Below are 20,209 nucleotides of genomic sequence, written 5' to 3' on the forward strand. Positions count from 1 at the left end.
GTCACCTTCATGCATTCTCAACCAACCATGCCCAATATCATCTTCATGCATTCTCAACCCATCCATACTCAATGTCACCTTCATGCATTCTCAACCAACCATGCCCAATATCACCTTCATGCATTCTCAACCCACCCATGCTCAGTATCACCCTCATGCATTCTCAACCCACCCATGCCCACTATCACCCTCATGCATTCTCAACCAGCTAAGCTTTCCGCTGTCCCCATGACCCCCCGCTGCCATTATTGCTTTCGTAACATCTGGGAATATTGCACATCACCAAGCTCTTAACTCCCATCTGTGGATTCCGATATTGCATTCAATACCCTGGCCACTACAATGTATCCGGGAGTTTTAGCACCGGAATCTATAGAGTGGTAACGTGTATCAGGCTCAGCTGATACTTGTGGAGATTAATTTATAGGCTGGTTGTTTTTGAAATAGTGAAAAACTTTTCACAATGGCCCAAATATATGGCTAAGTCTGTTTGGCAATAAATATTTTTTTTCTACCACTCATTAGAATATTGTGGTGTTTTTTCTCTGGAATTCCCTCCCTAAACCACTTTGCTAGTCCGCTTTCATCTCCTTTAAGACCATCCTTTAAAACTGATTATTTGATCAAGATTTTAGTCACCCCTCATATCTTTGCTAGGTTCCTATTTTTGTTGAATTAGGCTTCTCTGAAAAGTCTTGAGGTGTTTCTACATTAAATCTGCTACATCAATGTAAGTTCCCATAATAATGATGCAGGATCTAATTTTATATCTGAAATTATCCTTGCACCGGTTAAATTATGTTGTGAGGGGAGGCGGAGAGGAAATTAAAACTGGAAAAGAGAGAATATGAGATTGCAATGGCAGTCAACATAAAAGGAAACCCCAAAACCTTCTACAGGCATTGTGGTGTTGGGTGCTCTGGTGCACAGATGAGCCAACACAGTTGTATGTGGTACAACTCTATTTTATTTTAACTCTTGTAGACAGTTTGTTCTGGATACTCTGCACGTGCTGTCTCCCTGAGTGTGTCGTGTAGCAGGTCTGTCCTTGTCTCCAGCTAATACTAACCACCAGGTGTCGTGTTTGTGCTTTTATATCTTTCTGTGATTGGTTGTGGTGTTGTGTGTTCTGATTTGTCTGTTGGTGTGCCTATCATGATGTGTGTGTTTGAATATCATGACATCTCCCCTTTTTACAAAGATATGTGCCTATGTGCTTATAAATATGATCGTGTCGTGAGTGCATCTAAGAGTGTGTGTGTGTGTCGTGTACAGCGTGTGTATATGACGTAACTATTTACATGGGGCGATGTCGGGTGCGTCACACTAACAAGGTTGTACCATAACAAAGCATGAATGCGAGAAAAAAAACAACTTGAACAGTGGTCCGGTCAGACGATACCTGGAACGATAAACAACAACAGGTTATAATACAGAAGTGTTTGACTTTTTGAACGTATGAACAGCGTTATAAGTCCAGTCTAATGGGTGACCGCCTCAAGAATAGGCTGGTCCTCAAGCCGGTTCAGCTGTGGAGATTTGGGTTCACACTGGTTCACCTTGGACTGTTGGAGGTGATGCTGTTGCCGAAGTCTCTACTTTTCCATTTGTTGTACTTCGTGCAGTGCTTGGTTTTTCATTCGTGCAAATATAACATTCAACATCTTTGTTAGTGTTGCCTTGGCTGTGGTTTGGTTTACTAAGTTTTTTTTTTGCTGGCCAGGTGTATATTGTAGCGCGTTCTAACAGCCTGTAACACAGTTCCTTCGTGTATTTCTATGTGCTGAGATGTTACTGTAGTTAGTAAGGCCTTAATTATCTGCAACTGAACACCTTCGTCGGTTTGTGGTCCTTGAGAACAACCGCATATTGTCTATAATTCTATCAATTAATTTCTGTAAACAGTCAGATGATGTGCTGACTATGCGGGGACATTTCGACTGGCATGCCAACTCAAAAGGGAGAAAATACTTGTCTGCTTCAATAAAGTTTGCCCTGGATTTGACAGGTGGCAAGGTCCCAGAAACAGCCTTAGCTTCTGCATGGGGAGGATTTTAGCTGCTGTGGCCTGGTCACGGGTGGCGATGGAAGGGGCATGATCTGTGGCATCTCCACAAAGTCATCCTTGGGAACCAGTGGAGGATCCGGCGTGTGCGTACGGTTCAGTTGCGAGCGTGGAAGGCGGCGCAAAGCTCGCTGATTGCGCCTACGCCCCAATCCATCCGCCCTGCATGCCAGGAACAAGGTGGAGTCTTTTTTCTTTTTATGTTTGTGGTGGACGGCATCTTGTAGCCAATGGGTCGTTGCCATCGAAGAAGCACCATCACTAATATCATGCAAGGCGATGACTGTGCCAGATGTGGAAGTTGGCCGAGACCGTGCACGCTGGTTCCGGCCACCTGATGTGCCGGAAGGGCGACTCCGCAGAGAAACGTCGAAGCATGTCGCCTTGGAGAGAGAATTGTTGCTCGCATCAACGTCTGGCGATGGCGCGAATTGGTGTGTCCGCCTTGGACCGCCGGTGCTGGTCGCCACTGCCGACCCAGTGGGACTGCCACACGATCCATTCCCTGTCGCCGTGGCATCCGCCGTCACCCTGAGCGTGCCATCACCGAGGCCGCGACACCGCCCGTCCGGAGCAAGGTCTGGCGTGCGCGAATCAGAGTCGGCGCTTGGCTGCTCCCCATCTGGAGTCCGGTCTGCCTTCCGTCGATGCTCCCCGTCCGGAGTCCCAACAGGTTCACTGGAAGCAGCCGAGATTCCCTGAAGCTGCACTTCTGGAGTCGGAACATGCCGGAATGAACCGACCAGTGGAGAGGCTCGAGCCATCGAGGGTGGAAGCGGTGCGCCGCCACCGCAGTCGTCAGTGGTCCCACCGTGATCGTCGAGTGCCTCGGTACGCACTAGGCGAGGTCTGTCACCTTGCACCTTTTGCATGGGAAGTGGGATGCTGTCGTCACTCGTCTCACATCCCGTGGATAGATCCTCATTAGCAGCTTGCTGTTCACTAGGGTTGGGTAAATTGTCAGAGTTTTCATCTGGTGGTGTACCCCTTGTCGGTGGACTGTCATTGTCTTGCCGTTGTCCTTCATTTGGGCTTTTCTTCTTTGGAATTTTAAATCTTCCCCCAGACATTGCAGAACCTTGTTTATTACCCCCAAATTCTCCCATATGTATGGTCTCGAATATAGGATCCAATGTTTCTATCAACATTGTACTATTTTCCAAAGAACATTCCGTTTCACTTTTCTTCTCAGGTACCTCATATGTATCTTTGTCTAATATACATGCCTTCATGGTTCTGGGTCTGATTTTGCTGGGACTGGCATGGTCACAGTCTCTCTTTTACTGTTCTCAATTGCCCACATTATACTCCCCATACATAACTGCTTAATCACTGGGGTTAGTGTGGTTAAACATACAGGTAATTTCTTTAGCAAATCCTCAGTATCCTTCTGTGACCGTGCAGCATTATTAATCTCTGTTCGGCTACAATGATTCTGAAGGTCAGCGCATGAACCTTTTTCCTTCAGGCTTGGAAGAGGAGATTCCTTTGGCTTGTCTTCAGTTGGGCTTGAACAGTCATCAGCGCTGTGCCCTTCATTGTAGCATGAGAGACCGTCATGGTCATGCTGCTGTGCAGTGGAGCATGGTAGGCTGTCATAGCCTTCGCGCTGTTCACGTGAGCATGGCAGACTTGCATCGTCTGCCGCTGGTTGGTCAGGAGAGGTTGCTAGACCCTCATGGTCTTGTTCCTGCAAGGACTGCGCATCGGAGTCAAGCGTTTCTTCTATCGTGGAGGCTGTCCACGAGCTCGCTGTGGAGGCTTGTGACTCTGGAGTCACTTCTTGTTCATGCAAAGACTGTGCTCTGGAGTCTTGCATGTCTTCTTTCATAGAGTCGGGAACGCTGAGCGGGACGTGGACCATGCTCTGTGTGGCAGCAGGGCGCTCTCCGTGTGCTTGCACCGCTCCCTGTCTGTTAATGTCAGGCTGCAGCATCATCCGGCACTGATAAGTTGGGACGTCCTATCTGCTGGGTTGAAGATCTTCAAATCCGAAAAATGAATCCGCATCTGCGTCGGATTCAATGTGGGGGCCGCCAATGTGCAACACGAAAGGTTCGTCCGAGTCATAGTCGTATAGGACCACGGAGCTATCATTGGGCTCGCGAGGTCCGGAAACACTGTAAAGATCGTCATCGAAGTATTCAAGGTCGGAATCATCGGCTTGTGCGTAGGTAACTGCTTGTCGGAGGGTTCTTCGGAGGTCAAATTCATCTCCTGGGTCAATTTGCGGCAATGTGCTGTCATTCCAGGTGAGGGAAGGTTGTTTTACAGCTTTAACAGATTTTTGTTTTTTTGATTTGGGACGTTTCCCTTTTAAATTGGATTTGGGACGTTTCCCCTTTAAATTGGTGCGGTCTGGGGCCTCTGACATCCTGACGCTCGGTATGTAGCACGTAGGAAGCGACTGCGCATGCGCAGATCGCTGTTCCTTTACCGATGGCCGTTTTCTTGACTGCGCATGCGCAGCATCTCGCGCATGTGCAAACGAAACTTCCGGTTCTGCGCACTGCTCGCGCAACTGTGCTAGCGTGATACCTTTAGCAAGATGGCCACCGACCTCGACCCAGCCCTCTCTCAGGCCCGGGATTTCGGCCTCTGGGAATTCGGGCTCCGGGGTCACGGCCACGAGGTGAGTACTGCCGCTTTTCTTACATTTACTTGCCGATTGGATTGCGTTTTCTTCACTGTACTTGGAGAATTTGTCCAGGACTGCCTGGTAATTGTACCTTTGCTGCCTCCTGAAGAACCTGAACCTTGTGACTATTTCTCTTGCCCTTGCACCGGCGATGGTGAGGAGAAATTCAATTTTTTCGCTATCATCCAGGTCTTGGAGTTCAGCTGCCACCAGGAACAATTCGAACACTTGCCGGAATCGCCGCCAGTTTTCGCGGAGATCGCCGTGGCACTGGAGCGGCTGCGGAACCGGGAGCTCTATCATTTTGCCTGGGCACTGCTGGTTGTCTGTGTACACTGAGGTATGCCGGCAGGTATCGGTCCACTCCTGTACCATGTGGTGTTGGGTGCTCTGGTGCACAGATGAGCCAACACAGTTGTATGTGGTACAACTCTATTTTATTTTAACTCTTGTATACAGTTCGTTCTGGATACTCTGCACGTGCTGTCTCCCTGAGTGTGTCGTGTAGCAGGTCTGTCCTTGTCCTTGTCTCCAGCTAATACTAACCACCAGGTGTCGTGTTTGTGCTTTTATATCTTTCTGTGATTGGTTGTGGTGTTGTGTGTTCTGATTTGTCTCTTGGTGTGTCTATCATGATGTGTGTGTTTGAATATCATGACAGGCATGTAAATAGTAAGCAGGTATAAGAGGTAGAGTGGGTCCTATCAAGGACAAAGAGGTGGGATATGCTTAGAGGTACAGAAAGGGGAGAATATTTAATGAGTACTTTGCCTCGGTGTTTACTAAGAAAACATCATCAGAAGTGGAGATGGTAGAGGTCATAGGTAGAGTGAAAACTGAGAGGCAGGAGTTATTGGAAAGGCTGGCTCTGCTAAGACTGGACATCATCTGGTCCAGGTGGTTTACATCCCAGGTTGCTAAGGGAAGTCTGGGTGGAGGGAAAGAAATTACTGTAATCATCTAATCGTCCCTGGATACAGGGAGGTCCCTGAGGATTGAAAAGGCAAGTATGACACCCTTACTCAAGAAAGGGTGCAAGGACAGCAACTGGGAGGCGGTGGTGAGGCGGTATTGTCACTGGGCTAGTGATCCAGAGACCCAGGGTAATGCTCTGGGATCCTGGGTTTGAATCCCGCCATGGCAGATGGTGAAGTTTGAATTCTAATGATGATCATGAAACTATTGTCAATTGTTGTTAAAAAGCCATCTGGTTCACTAATGTCCTTCAGGGACGGAAAATCTGCCGTCCTTACCCGGTCTGGTCTACAGGTGACTCCAGACCCATATGGGATGTGTGGGTCTGCCACCCCCCCCCCCCCCCCCCCCCCCCACTGAAATGCCCTAGCAAGCCACTCAGTTCAAGGGTAATTAGGGACGGGCAACAAATATTGGCCCAGCCGGCGACGCCCACATCCCAAGAACGAATAAAAGAAAACTACAGGTCAGTCAATTTGAACATCAGTGGTGGGTAAGGTTTTTGAAATAATCAGGGAAAAGGACAAGTTAATTAAGCAGAACCAGCACAGATTAGTAAAAGGCAGATCATGCTTGACGAATCCAATGACGTAATAGAGAAGCTGATGAAGTGTAGTTATATGGATTTTAAGAAAGCATTTGACAAGGTGCCACATGAAATGCTGATTAACAAAATTGTGGCTCATGGAATAAGAGGGTCTGTGTCAACTTGAACAAAAAATGGCTGTAGGACAGAAAGCAGTGAGTCCTGGTTATTTTTCAGCTGGACAATGATGCTCCTCATAGGTTAGTCTAGAACCACTGCTTTTTTGAGATATGTAAATTACTTAGATATGGCTAAGTCTGTTAGTTGATGGCTGCCCTCAACTTCTCTGGGCACAATTTAATGGGGGAGAAAGGTCCCATTGTGGGTGCATTTAGCGGAGTGTTTCTCAGCGCCTGCAGCACTGAGAACGACTGCGCTATTAAACGGGCCTTGATGAGGAATGCCCCGCCAAGGCCACACTTAGACACATTTCTTGCACTGACGAGCTGAGCCCCAACTTACTAATTAGGGAGTCCTTGAGCCCCCCACACCCACTTCATAAGGGCAGGGTACCCCCGGGCCCGATCCCCAGTACGGGCAAACTGCCACCCGGGCACCTTAGTACTGCCAGCGTGGCACCTGGCAGTGCCACTGGGGCACCTTGGCATTGCCAGGGTGGCACCTGGGTAGCACTGCCAGGGTGCCCAGGTGGCACCAGGGGTGCAAGGGTATTACCCTGCCCAGAGCCTGTCCACCCGGGGCCTCTGATCGCTTGGGAGACCCACCAAGTGCTGCTCCGGCTAGTCCATGTCAATGGAAACCAGTGCTAAATGGCATCTTGGGGTGGTCTCCAAACTGAGGCCATTCGACCCTGTGCCTTGGGTAACTCTGACTTAGACATGTTCCAGTGAAACTAACTATCACTTGAATATGCAAATCTAGATCACGCCCAGTGAGGGCGAGATCCAAATCATGACGCCTCTTGTGAGATTTACCAGCCTCGTTGTGTCACTGTGTTGGGTGTGATGAGGCCGATTGATTGCGTCCAATACCTCTGGCTCATTCCAGTGGTCAATGTGCAGGGTTTCGCAAACATCCGCGCACAGGTGCATCCGAGATGTCACAGATGCCCTATGCACCCGTGCAGCTATCGTCATCCCCTTTAACCAAGACCAGTCTCACCAGGTTGCCCGAGCTGCTGGATTTATATCCATCGCTGGCATTCCCCAGAACCAGTGGGTTATTGATGGCTCACAAGTTGACCTCAGAGCACCGGCTCAACAGGGAGTGCCCTTTATTAATTGGAAGGGGTTCAACTCCCTGAAGGTGCAGTTGATGTGCGATCCCCACATCATGCACGTCTGCCCCCGATACCCAGGTAGCATGCATGCTGCTTACATCCCGGCACACTCTGAGGTTCCCAGCACATTAGTGGCACTCCCTCAGGTGAGGGGTCGGCTATTGGGTGGCAAGGCCTACCTGCTTAGGTCATGGTTGATGGCACCGCTGTAGAGGCCCCATACTGAGGGGGGGGGGGGGGGGTGTTATAACGATGCTCACTCAGCAACCAGGAGTGTCATCGAGCAGTGCATCGGGAGCCTAATGGTGCGCTTCCGCTGCCCGGACCGCTTTGGTGGGTCTCTACAATACAGCCCCCAGAGGGTCGCGCGTAGTGACCGGCTGCATCCTGTACATCATTGCACAGCAGCAGGGCAACATGCTGGACGAGGGCGAAGATCAACAGCCTCATCAGATGAGGAGGCTGAGGAGATGGTCCAGAATTGGATTGGATTTGTTTGTTGTCACATGTACCGAGGTACAGTGGAAAGTATTGTTCTGTGTACAGTTCAGACAAATCATTCCGTATATGAAAAGAAAATACATAGGGCAAACATCAAATACACAATGTAAATGAGCCAGGTAAGGACCTGAAGCTAGTTTGACAGACTACGCACAAGTCCTTCAGGGCCATTGAGCCAGGGAGAACCTGATCAGCTCCCAGTTCTTCAACTAGGAGGTCAAAAGACTGGCAGCCCCACCGCCATCACCCCCTCTCCTTCACTCCCTTTTGTCCCATTACCCCCCCACCCAACTTCCCCTTTCACTCTACGTTCCCCTTAACCTTTCTCCCCTTCTCACGACCACAGCTCCCCCTCCCCTTCCAAGGGTCAGAGCAGCATCACTACAGGGTGTTGGACCTGGATTGGCAGGATCAGCGGGTCTTGTCTGTGGGATGGGGGTTGATGACGACTTGCTTTGAGATGAGCTCTGGTGCTCCTCAATGTCTGACAAAGTCTGACTCCTGTCTTTTAGATAACATACCACTCTCACCCTGGTTGTACGATGGGTCTCCTTCTCAAGAGCCATGTTATTTTGAAGTAGGGTGCAAGATGGGGAAAGCTTTGGGGTCATAGACTGGGAATGCTCTTATACTAGGCTGTCTCACACTGTTGGTGTAAGCAGAGCTGTAAAGTCAGTGTCTTCCCTTGAGGTCTACTCCAGGTGGTCTGGATGGGGGGCTGTGACCCCGGATGGCCTGGCCTCATTGATGGAGACCCTGTAAGACAAAGGACATGGGGTCAGGTCTTCGGAAGGACAGGGCTGTGGGAGATGAAAGACTCGCTGAGCTAGGACATCTGGATTCTGGATAAAGTTGCATTGGGCACTCACTTCTTTGATGCATGCCAACCTCCATGTTAGCCATAACTCGCTCCTCCCCACCCCCCCGCGAGTTCCATGGCCCTTTCTTCAAAGGGGGTGTGGACCCATATCTCAGACATGCCCACACCCGTCTTCTGACGCTCCCTTTGTTCATGACTCTCTTTTTCCTTGGGGACAGAGAAAGGACATAGTTAGACTCCAGAACGCCAGTTTTATGGTGGGAGGGCTTCTAACTGGTGTCATATGTGGGTAAGGCAACTGGCCAAAGACGGAAGGGCATGTGTTGGGGTTCCTGGAGGGTGGATTCCGAGGGTCATTCAGGTAGGTGGTGTGTTAGTAGCTGATAAAGTTTTGGGGAAGGTGTTAGGGGTCAAGGGTGGGAGTGAGGCCAGGGTCACATAGGTGTTTACTCACCCGAGTTGCTTGAAGGAGGTTGTTCTTCTTGTATTGCAAAACAGCCCTCATGGTGAGGTTGCCAGCACTCAATGCATCTGCCATCTCAACCCAGGTTTTATTCATTGTAGCTGGCTGGTGTCTCCACCGCTTGGAGAAGAGGGTGTCCCTCCTCTCTTCAATGGCATCCAACATTCTGCGGATCAAGGAAGTGTGGTGCAGGCCTTTTAGCAGACATCTTCTTGGCTGGAATGAGAGTCTGGGGTGAGTGGAGTGATTAAAAACTGCTCCAACCCATCAGGCTCACAATGGGCTTCCCAACCCCAGCGAATCTAGTGCCTGGGGAACCGGTACTGGGGCAGGGTGCATGTGGGTAGCTTGCTGGTTAATTTGCATGGATGGAATTGCGCCTTCCCGGCACTCCTAGCAGTAGCATGACGATGTTCTGAATCTCCGCTGGAGGGAGTACTTAGTGCGGGATTCTCCAGCCACGTCCACCTAGCAACCGGAAATTCCCGCTCAAGGTCAATGGGCCTTTACGTGTTCCGCATCCCGCCCGTGGCAATTTTGCAGTGGGCAGAGCGGAAGAATCCAGCCCTGAGTCTCAAAAACTTGTATCGCAGAACAAACTGTTCCTTCAAATTAAATTGCTAAGGATAAGTTTAAATGCCATTTAAAAGGCTTAGTGTTATCAGCTGTGACCCAGAGACAATGCTCCCAGCAATGAATTAGAAGGTTGTGAGTTCAAGTTTGACTCGAGAGATTTAAGTTTATAATCTGGACTGACTCATCAGCGCATTACTGAGGGAATGTTGGTTTGTTGGTCAGACCAGAGCAGTCGTGAGGTGGTATTGGTCTGCTGAAGGTGCCAACTTTGGAGTGACACACAAAATTAGGCCCAATCTTCCCTTTCAGGAGGGTGTAAATGATTCCATGGCACTATTGGAAGACCAGCAAGGGAGTTCTTGCAGTGCCCTGTCCAATATTTATCCCTTAATCAACATCATTAAAGCTGATTATTTAGTCATTATGCCATTGTTGTTTATGGGACCTTACTGTGCACAAAATGGCTGCCGCCTTTCCTGCTGTAATATGCTGGTAAGGGATTGCAGTATAACATCACGTGAAAAGAAGTGTGTCATGCGATCCATTTTTAAATTCACTTTTACTTTTTAAAAATAAATTTAGAGTACCCAATTCATTTTTTCCAATTAAGGGACAATTTAGCATGACCAATCCACCTACCCTGCACATAGAACATAGACCATACAGTGCAGAAGGAGACCATTCGGCCCATCGAGTCTGCACCGACCCACTTAAGCCCTCACTTTCACCCTATTCCGGTAACCCAATAACCCTTCCTAACCTTTTTTGGATACTAAGGGACAATTTATCATGGCCAATCTACCTAACATGCACGTCTTTGGACTGTGGGAGGAAACCCACGCAAACACGAGGAGAATGTGCAAATTCCACACAGACGGTGACCCAGAGCCGGGATCGAACCTGGGATCTTGGTGCTGTGAGGCAGCAATGCTAACCCACTGCACCATTGTGCTGCCCTCACTTTTACTTTTAAGCAGAGCACAAACAACCAGCTCTGTTGCTGGTGTCATTGAGCTTCATACCTTTGTATACCTGTTTTCATGTGCCCAGTCTCAATAAATGCACCCACAATGCGTTTACTGAAGCTTTTCTGAGTGGTTGGTGCATTCATATCATTATAAAAACACCCTTTCTACATTATAGCAGAGACCTCTCCTGAAAAGTATTTCATTGGCTGTGAAGTTCAGGACATCTGGAGTCATGAAAGTTGTTATAGGAGTACACATCTTTCTATTTCTTTTTGTACCGTGGCAATATGGAAACTAATAATAGCCATTATTAGTTAAACACAGTGGTATACCTGGATTTTGTCCATTCAGAAAAAACCTTGGTAAGAAAATCCTAGGCTCAGGAAAGTCCATTTCCCAATTTTGGTCGCCTGGTTGCTGAGGTAGAAATTCCATCTCAAATTCAAGCATAATGCTCGATATAAATTTCTTTTTCTGTGACAAATGCATATAATTTGGAAATGTAACGTACCTGCATTATCCCCATGACTATTATTTGTTGGAAATATCATAAAATACAGCGAAGTGAAGTTAAGTGGATTTTGCCTGAAGCAAATCAAAGGGAGAAGACAAAAAATCTAATCAACTGGAGGTTCAGGATTTGACCTTGTTTCAATTGTAGACCAGATATTCCGTTCATTTTGACTATTTTGTTTCTTATTAATTTTAGTATTTCCAACGTTCCGGACTGCTTTTGGAGAAAAGGCACCAAAACTGCCAGTCCACAGTGTCAAAAAAACCCTAGTGCTGCAAGGTAAATGAAAAGAGGAGCCTGAAGAGCAGGATGGTTCTGTAACAAGTGAAGATCACTCAAAGTAAGTAAAAGAAACTGTATGGCATGTGTGCATTCATCTTCAGTAGTATTGCGCTGCTCTCAGTTCAATTTATGTGTGGAGGAGCTCTGTTGCTCAATCACAGAGATTCCCGCACATCTTGCATTCAGCCAAACTTTTCTCCCATTACCCCATCCTGCTCAGGGATGTTCTTTTGTTTCAAAACCATGGGCGGGATTCTCCCGGGCCGGAGAATCCCCGCCAACGGGCCCCGCCGCCCCACGATTCTTCGCAGAGCGGAGAATCGGTGCCATTGGCGCCGGTGTGGTTGGCGTGGCGCCGGTCGCGGGCCACTCTACGCGGCCGGCCCACCAAATCTCCGGATCGAATGGGCCGAGCGGCCGTGAAAAAAAAAACGAGTCCTGCCGGCGCCGTTCTAACCTGCTCTCAGCCGACGGGAACTCGGCTTGGTAGGGTCGGGGGGCGGCCTGTGCGGTGGGGGGGGGGGGAATCCGACCCCGGGTGGGGCCTCCGATGTGGCCTAGCCCGCAATCGGGGGGCCCAACCCCGCAATCGGGGGGGCCCAACCCCTCTCTAGCTGGGGGCCTCCTTTGCTAAGTGCCGGCCCCTGTAGCCCTGCGCCATGTTGCGTCGGGGCCGGCGCGTTGAAGGAGGCCACTGCGCATGTCCTTGTTGACGCCGGCGCAACTGCGCATGCGTGGATCCCGCAGCGCACAGTTCGCGCCGAGATCGGCAGCTGGAGCAGCGCGAACCGCTCCAGTGCCATGCTGACTCCCTGTAGGGGCCAGAATTAGTCCTGGGAGCAGCCCGTTCACAACGTCGTAAAACGCGACGGCGTTTACGACGGCGTGGACACTCTGCCGCGAGATTGGAGAATCCCGCCCCATGTTTCTGATATCTGAGACATACAAGATCCTGAGGGGGTTTGACAGGGTGAATGCTAAGAGCTACCAGACAGTTAAAACATTAGGGGTCTCATTAAGGCTGAGATGAGGAGATGTTTTTTTTGCTCTCAGAGGATCAATTGTCTGTGGAATTCTCTTCCCCAGAGAACAGTGGAGGTGGGTCATTAAATATATTCAAGATTGGGTAAGATTTTAGTTTGGCAAGGGAGTCAAAGGTTATGGAGAGGCAAACAGGAAAGTGGAATTGAGGGCACAGTCAGATCAGCCATCATCTTATGTAATGGCGGAGCAGGTGTAATAGAACATAGAACAGTACAGCACAGTACAGGCCCTTCAGCCCACGATGTTGTATCAAGGATGGGCGAGCACCAAGTTTAGTAACTAAACAAACTACTTATTATAAGGAATAAACTATGTACAGCATATTAGAAATGTGCTACCAACTATTTCGACCCCAGTCCCAGACTGGCTGGGGATATCCGCATTCAGCGCCATGGTTCGTGCTTTCCAGCCCGATTGGCCAGTCTGGTCACATGACCTCCCCACCCCAAAACCTCTCCCGCTTAAAAGGGCTCACCACTACAGCAGGCTCGTGGGACTGAATAGCCCATTCTTGTGTTTTGACGGAATGATTGTATAAGTAGTGCACGCAAAGGGGATCGTTTTCCAAGGCAAGAACGGCAACAAACCAAATTCCTGTTTCCGATTCTCCCGATCTTTTGGAATTCTCAACTCAGCTGCAGCCTGATGAATAAATATCTACTTTAACATTGACATAACGGGCAAAATTTATCAACTTTTTTATCCATGTGTCAACTCAGTGGGAAAAGTGGAGGGTAGCCCGTCGGCTGTGCTGCCGGCTTTTCCCGCCGTTTATTTAGGGACTTGGTCAAAATAAATCCAAGGGACGAATTCCACAACATCATGCTGGTAGGGCCACCAACAACTCCAGCTTGCTTTTAAAAGATCAGTGATCCCTTTCAAAAGAATAAATGTGAATAACCTATCCTCACCACGGACTCTCCAACCCCGCACAAGTGTACTCACTTGTACACCTCTGGTGGGTTCTGATCACCAGGTGCACGCCATAAGGGCACGCGGACATGAATGGACAATTTAACCTGGGGGTGGGGGGAGGGATCTATGAGATGCAAAGTCCTGATAGGCAAAGTTAAATAGATGCAAATGGGGCTCCTGACATTTAAAGTCAGGGATTCCTGTTATGTCAGTGGCGAAGGGGAGGCGGGGAAAATCGAAGGAGGAGTCCATTTTGGGACTCCTGCTCAGTTCTCCATCCCCTCCACCGTTCCTGTCCCCCGGAATGCGAGCGGAAAATCCCACCAGTATTTCATATATATATCTCCCTGTCTGTCCTCAAGGTTTTGACTCCTGTTACAGTTCTATTGGCACTATAGCTGCCATCCAATACTTTGTATCTTGTGTTAGCAAAGTATTAATTAATAAAGGTGAGCCCAACCCTATCCCAGCCCTGTATCTGAATACATGCACCTTGGAGCAGGGGTTCTAACACAAGGACTTTCTTTACTACCTAAGCCACCCAAAGACACTTCCAAGTCAATTTTATACCGCACTGCCATAAGCTGACAGAAAGATACAATTTGCTTTGCATAAAGTTCTGGCCCTTAATTTTGTTCGAAAAGTCCCTTTTCAACACAATCAAAATTATTTTGAAGCTTAACACTCACTGAAAATCTTCCCATCCATCCAGCTGCAAGGGACATTTTAATTGGTGTTGTTTGCGCTCCGCATCCACCGCTCAGGAGATGTGTCTATCAATTAGAAATAAAAGCAAATAAAAATAAAATACTGCGGATGATGGAAATCTGAAATAAGAACAGATCATGCTGGAACAACCCAGCCGACTGGGCAGCATCTGTGGGGAGAGAAACACGAGTAGCCTTTGAGTCTGAAGGACTCGTCTACACAGCTCCAAAGAAATGTCAGGTGGACACGAAACGGTAACTCAGTTAGAAATAGGTAGGTTTTACTGTTGGCGTACTGGGAGATCTTGCTCAATTTTCAAACATACTTTTTTTTCTGTAAAATCAGCTATCATAAGGCCCCGAATACTTCAACATGTAAAGAGCTGTTCCAATCATAGGCTTCCTCGGTTCTCTGAATTGGTCCTTTAATTATCTTTTCTTTTAAAGAACACAGTGGTTAGCACTGTCGCTTCACAGTGCCAGAGTCCCAGTTCGACTCCCAGCTTGGGTTGCTGTCTGTGCGGAGTCTGCATGTTCTCCCTGTGTCTGCATGGGTTTCCTCCGGTTTCCTCCCACAAGTCCCAAAAGACGTGCTGTAAGGTGAATTGGACATTCTGAATTCTCCCTCTGTGTACCCGAACAGGCGCCAGAATGTGGCGACTAGGGATTTTCATAGCAACTTCATTGCAGCGTTAATGTAAGCCACACTAATAAAGATTATAGAAAGATTATTATAAGGAGGAATTACCATCAGTACTTGGTGACTGTCAGACTCCCCACCCCGCAGGAGCCAGGCAGGTGGGCAGTTATAACTGGCCAGGTTATTGTAACTCACTGGAAAACCAGCAGGAATCCATAAATTCTGAACCTTTACCTGGGGTGGGATTCTCCGGTCCCCCAGTCGGTTTCTCGGCCACGCGCCATTCGCTGATGCCGGGATTCTCTCTTCCTGCTGCTTGTTAATGGTATTTCCCATTGAAGCCACCCCACACCACTGGGAAACTCACAGGTGGTGGTGCACTGCCACCGTGAACACTGAATCCCAATGGCCGGAGAATTCCGGCCCTGATTGTGCAAGCAGCAAAGACACCCACCCAAAACCCATACAATCTTCGACTATGAGGCCACTGCAGTTCACACAATGGAGGTTTTGGCTGTCATTGGACCAAGTCCTGTTATTTATTGGAACATTTTAAGGCGGATGGAGTAGCAGCAACTGCTTTGGTGTATAGGTGCCATTCATAATTCGGTGATATCCTTTGCTTCCTTTCATAAATGTATCTGGAATATATTGTGCTGGGCTCAAACCTGTCGCTCAGTTGGTTGCTTGTACTGCCTAGTGTTTCCCTCAAAATAATTTTGGTTAAACTTGAGTAGCAAGTGGGGAATTGACCTAGCAGTCAGTACCTAAGATTGCAAAAGTAAATATCAACTGGGGTTTCCACTCCGGGTTCCCATCCAGGAACTATTCTTGTTAAGCTTGGAAGCATGAAGTCACTTGACGATAGGAGTAGATTTGGCTGTCATGCCTGTCACAGCTGAATAGCCAATGTTGAGTCATAATTTAGCTCCACATATTTAAGGCACTGGAAGGCAACTACTGCCTGCACCCAGGAGTCAATACCCTTGGTGAGATGAGAGAGTGGGAAAATGTATCACTTAAACCATTTTTGAAAGTTTCAGTCACTGTCTAGATTTAATTTAAATCTAAAACCATTTTTGACTCCAATTTTATATTTTAACATGGTGTGACGTATCTGCATCTTATACTTTGCTGGGTGCTGCAAGATCTGAAGGTCTGATTAATAAATGGCACATGTGGTCTATGGCAGTGGTTCCCAATCTGTGGTCGGCGATCCACGTACTGCAAGTGGTCCGTGGAAAGTCAAAAAATACAACTATGTGTAACTCATATGTATCACAATCAATGTTACTTTATTATTTGCAATGTAATTTGCTTCACAAACATCCTTGCATAATATAATCCGCAATATATTTATGAGTGTGTATCATAAACTTTTAGAAATAGCTGCGTTGATATATAAGTTTAACTCGTGTCAGCCATAGCCTATGTAAAAAATAATGTTTAAGATGGCTTACGTATGTTGTGGTCCACAAAAGCTTTTGATAATCTATGGTTTGCATAAAGGAAAAGGTTAGGAACTGCTGGTCTACGGTATTCATTGTAAAATGGAGCAATGTTATTTCAATTGTGAGGGAGAGCTACTAAAAGGGATTGAACAAAGACCTCCAAATGATTGGAATACTGCAGATAAAAACAAAGGCTACCTGTGGTCAAAGCACACTTATATACAAGCATGTCACGGATGAATTGGAGATATCACACTTTTTGCCACCTGTGGCTCAGTGGGTAGAATACTTGCCTTTGAGTCAGAAGGTTGGGAGTTCAAGTTCCACTCGGGAGCCTTGAACAAACTTGACACCCCAATGCACTGCTGAAGGATTACTCCTCTGTCGGAGCCACTATGTTGCGGATGAGATGTTAAACCATGTTCCCCTCTGCCGCTCATGTAAAAGATCCACATCACCATTCAGAGAACTGAGTAGGGGAGTTCTCCCAGGTCCTCACCAATATCATAGAATTTGCAGTGCAGAAGGAGGCCATTGGCCCATCGAGTCTGCACCGGCTCTTGGAAAGAGCACCCTACCCAAGCCCACAGCTCCACGCTATCCCCATAACCCAGTTACCCCACCCAACACTAAGGGCAATTTTGGACACTAAAGGCAATTTATCATGGCCAATCCACCTAAGCTGCACATCTTTGGACTGTGGGAGGAAACTGGAGCACCGGGAGGAAACCCACGCACACACGGGGAGAACATGCAGACTCCACGCAGACAGTAACCCAAGCTGGGTATCGAACCTGGGACCCTGGAGCTGTGAAGCAATTGTGCTAACCACTATGCTAGCATGCTGCCCTTAATATAGATATTATACACATACCTCAACCAACATCGGGTAACCAGAATATCTGCTCATTATCACATTGCTGTTTATGAGATCTTGCTCTGTGCAAATTGAGGTCCACGTATCCTATGTTACAACAGTGACTACACTTCAGAAATATTTCACTGGCTGTAAAGAACTCCTGGATGTCCTGAGGTTGTGAAAGCTGCTATTAAAAAAAATGCTTACATTTTGTTGCTTTGACAGACTGCAGTGAGTTCAAGTCTCCGACATAAAGGGTTTGATCTGAATATTTCACATCGCATTTTCTGAATATTCCTCAGCACATAACTCCCCATTACTAGTGGCACTGTTTTATCTTAAACATCACTAAAGGATTCTGAACTCTCAGCCACAATTTTCAGTAAGTGTGCACAGATTGTTACCTCTCTTATTTTTCCGTAATGCATTTCCTCCTAGTTCCACACATGTTTGCATTATTGCTGTTGTGAGATTTCTTGATTGGATTTCTGATAAATTTGGATGGTGTTGTTGCTCTTTAGTGTAATAGGTCAGAACAATAAACAAAGCGAGGATTAAAAGGATGGTATCACTAAAAGTGGCCGTGAAGCTATCAGGCTGTCAGAAGATCCCAACTGGTCGATGAATGAGCCCAAGTGAAATCTGTTGTTCTTGTCTAGTCTGGATTATATGTGATTCCAGGCCCACAGCAGTAATGTTTAACTCTTAACTGCCTTCTGAAGTGACGTGGCAAAGTGGGATGGGTAATAAATGCCATCCCTGCCAGTGATTCCCTCATCCTAAGAAGCAATCGGGGGGAAAAAATAGAACATTTGTACATCAGAGAGCAGACTTTATTGGCATGCGAGGAGTAAATTGAATTCTGATGAAATGTGTTCTATTTAAACTTTCCCAGGAAATGAGCTGAGGAGAGATACGCAGTCAACCCAGTAGTTTTCATACTGCATCTTATAGAGATGGGAAAGAGCAGTCTGATTCCGGCTAAAATCTAACTTTTTATGCCGCTATAAACAACACCAGTCATAATTTTTGAATTGGCAGCAGCTATGGCCAGACCCGCGTGCCAATGTGGAACCTGTGGAAGGTCTTTTAACATTAAAATAATAATGGATCAGCAACCCGAATCCTAACTGGAAATTTGTGCATTCCATCTCCTCCCGGTCAACGTTTCTCTGTTTAACTGCCACCCAAATCTGCATCAGCACCATCGCGTTCAGAAAGGCGTGAGAGAAAGGTGCAGTGTGGTCATCTAATGAAGGACTAAGAGCTGTAAACCAGTAGGGTTTGGCTCCAGGTCTCTATTAAATTAGTTATATCTCTATTCAGGGAGCAGGACTGACCCCATGATATGTCGGTCTTGAGGTTTGGCGGGGAGTGAGGTGGGGAGTGTTGAGCGGAATCTGGTTGGGGTTTCTAAACCTAAATGTAGGAAATATGTTGGCGTGGACATCAGGAGATAACAGATAACACAATTGGCTTTATCTCTGATGGTCCCAGTAGTTAAATGAGCAGCCAGCAGGTCATTGAGGCTTGTGAGATTAGCATCACTTGCATTTGGACCATGACCAGAGGAATGGAGAAATCAGAGACAATCTTAAAGTTCAGCTTACAGGAGGGTCGGCAACTAAAGAGACAGATTTAAGGTAAAGGATTAAATAAAACAGGAGGATGTGAGAAGAAATGTATTTACACAGTGGCAGGATGTGATCTGGAATGATTCTATTGTAAGCTGAAAAGAGGGATATTTCCTGGGCTATGGGGAAAAGGGCTAATTGGACAGCTCTGTCAATGATGGGGCAAATGGCCCCCATAAGTGCTGTAAGATTCTATAAATACTGGGGGTACTTTTATGAGCTTTTTTTCTTTATTCTTTCATGGGATGTAAGAGTCACTGGAAAGGCCAGCATTTATTACCTATCCATAATTGTCCTTGAACTGAGTGACATGCTCAGGCCATTTCAGAGGGAGGAAATTGAAGTGGCTGGCAGCTCCAGGACCCATTCTCCTCCAGAAGCATGTGCTGCTCCACAAGGCGGACCCGTTGGTCAAGAGGGTACAGCTACTTCACGCGAACCCGCAGTACGCCTACGTAGCATACCCCGACGGCCGCCAAGACACAGTCTCCCTCAGGGACCTGGCACCAGCTGGGTCCCCACACACCCCCGCCCCTGCCCCGGCGCCACCCTCCCTCCCCCCCCCCCAGCACACCCCACCACAGCCCCTGCCCCAGGACGATCCGTCCTCCCCTTGGTCCCACACGGGGATGAAGATGAGGTCGACACGCTCCCGGAGTCACTGACGACCGAACCGACGCCGAAATCGCCACCAGAACTGCGGCGCTCGCAACGACGGATCAAGGCGCCCGATCGTCTGAATTTGTAAACTTTTCCTTAAAATGTCAAACACCTGAATGTAAATAGTTCTCCACCACCCCCACTGGACTCTTTTTTAACAGGGGGTGAATGTGGTAGTCACCACTGTTGTATTGTATATACCGCATACGTGGGGTAAGGCCCCTGTACTACAGGTATGGGGGTAAATCCCTGCCTGCTGGCTCCGCCCAGTAGGTGGAGTATAAATGTGTGGGCTCTCCGAGCTGCAGCCATTTCGGCAGCAGCTGCGGGAGGCTACACATCTCTGCGTAATAAAGCCTCGATTACACTCTACTCTCGTCTCATCGTAATTGATAGTGCATCACATTAATTCATTCCAATGTTAGAAATTGAAAGCCAGACTTCCCTACTCCTAGTTTTAATGCAACAGCTCACTCGTGTATCTTAATAAATTCAGCTACTTAACTCAGACAATGACGTGACTTCACTGTTTCTAACTGACTTTCATGTGTGAACTTGATTATTCTAATTGGCTGCATTTAGCAACACCGCCCACTATAATTAACAAGATGTGGTATTGGTCCATCCAGGAAGTGGCAGGCTAATAATCACCCAACAATTTGCTGGAATGT

General features: G+C 47.7%; 1 protein-coding gene across 1 annotated transcript in view; it reads left to right on the top strand.

Moving 5' to 3' along the window:
- ddr2a (discoidin domain receptor tyrosine kinase 2a) overlaps positions 1 to 20,209 on the top strand; it is a 268,687-nt gene that overhangs the window by 45,347 nt on the left and 203,131 nt on the right. The window contains exon 2 of the mRNA XM_072511516.1: positions 11,542 to 11,686. The gene's annotated coding sequence lies outside the window, so the exon portion shown is untranslated. The remainder of the gene's footprint in view (positions 1 to 11,541; positions 11,687 to 20,209) is intronic.

The sequence above is a fragment of the Scyliorhinus torazame genome, chromosome 7 (assembly GCF_047496885.1).
Source record: "Scyliorhinus torazame isolate Kashiwa2021f chromosome 7, sScyTor2.1, whole genome shotgun sequence".
Classification (NCBI taxonomy): Eukaryota; Metazoa; Chordata; class Chondrichthyes; order Carcharhiniformes; family Scyliorhinidae; genus Scyliorhinus; species Scyliorhinus torazame.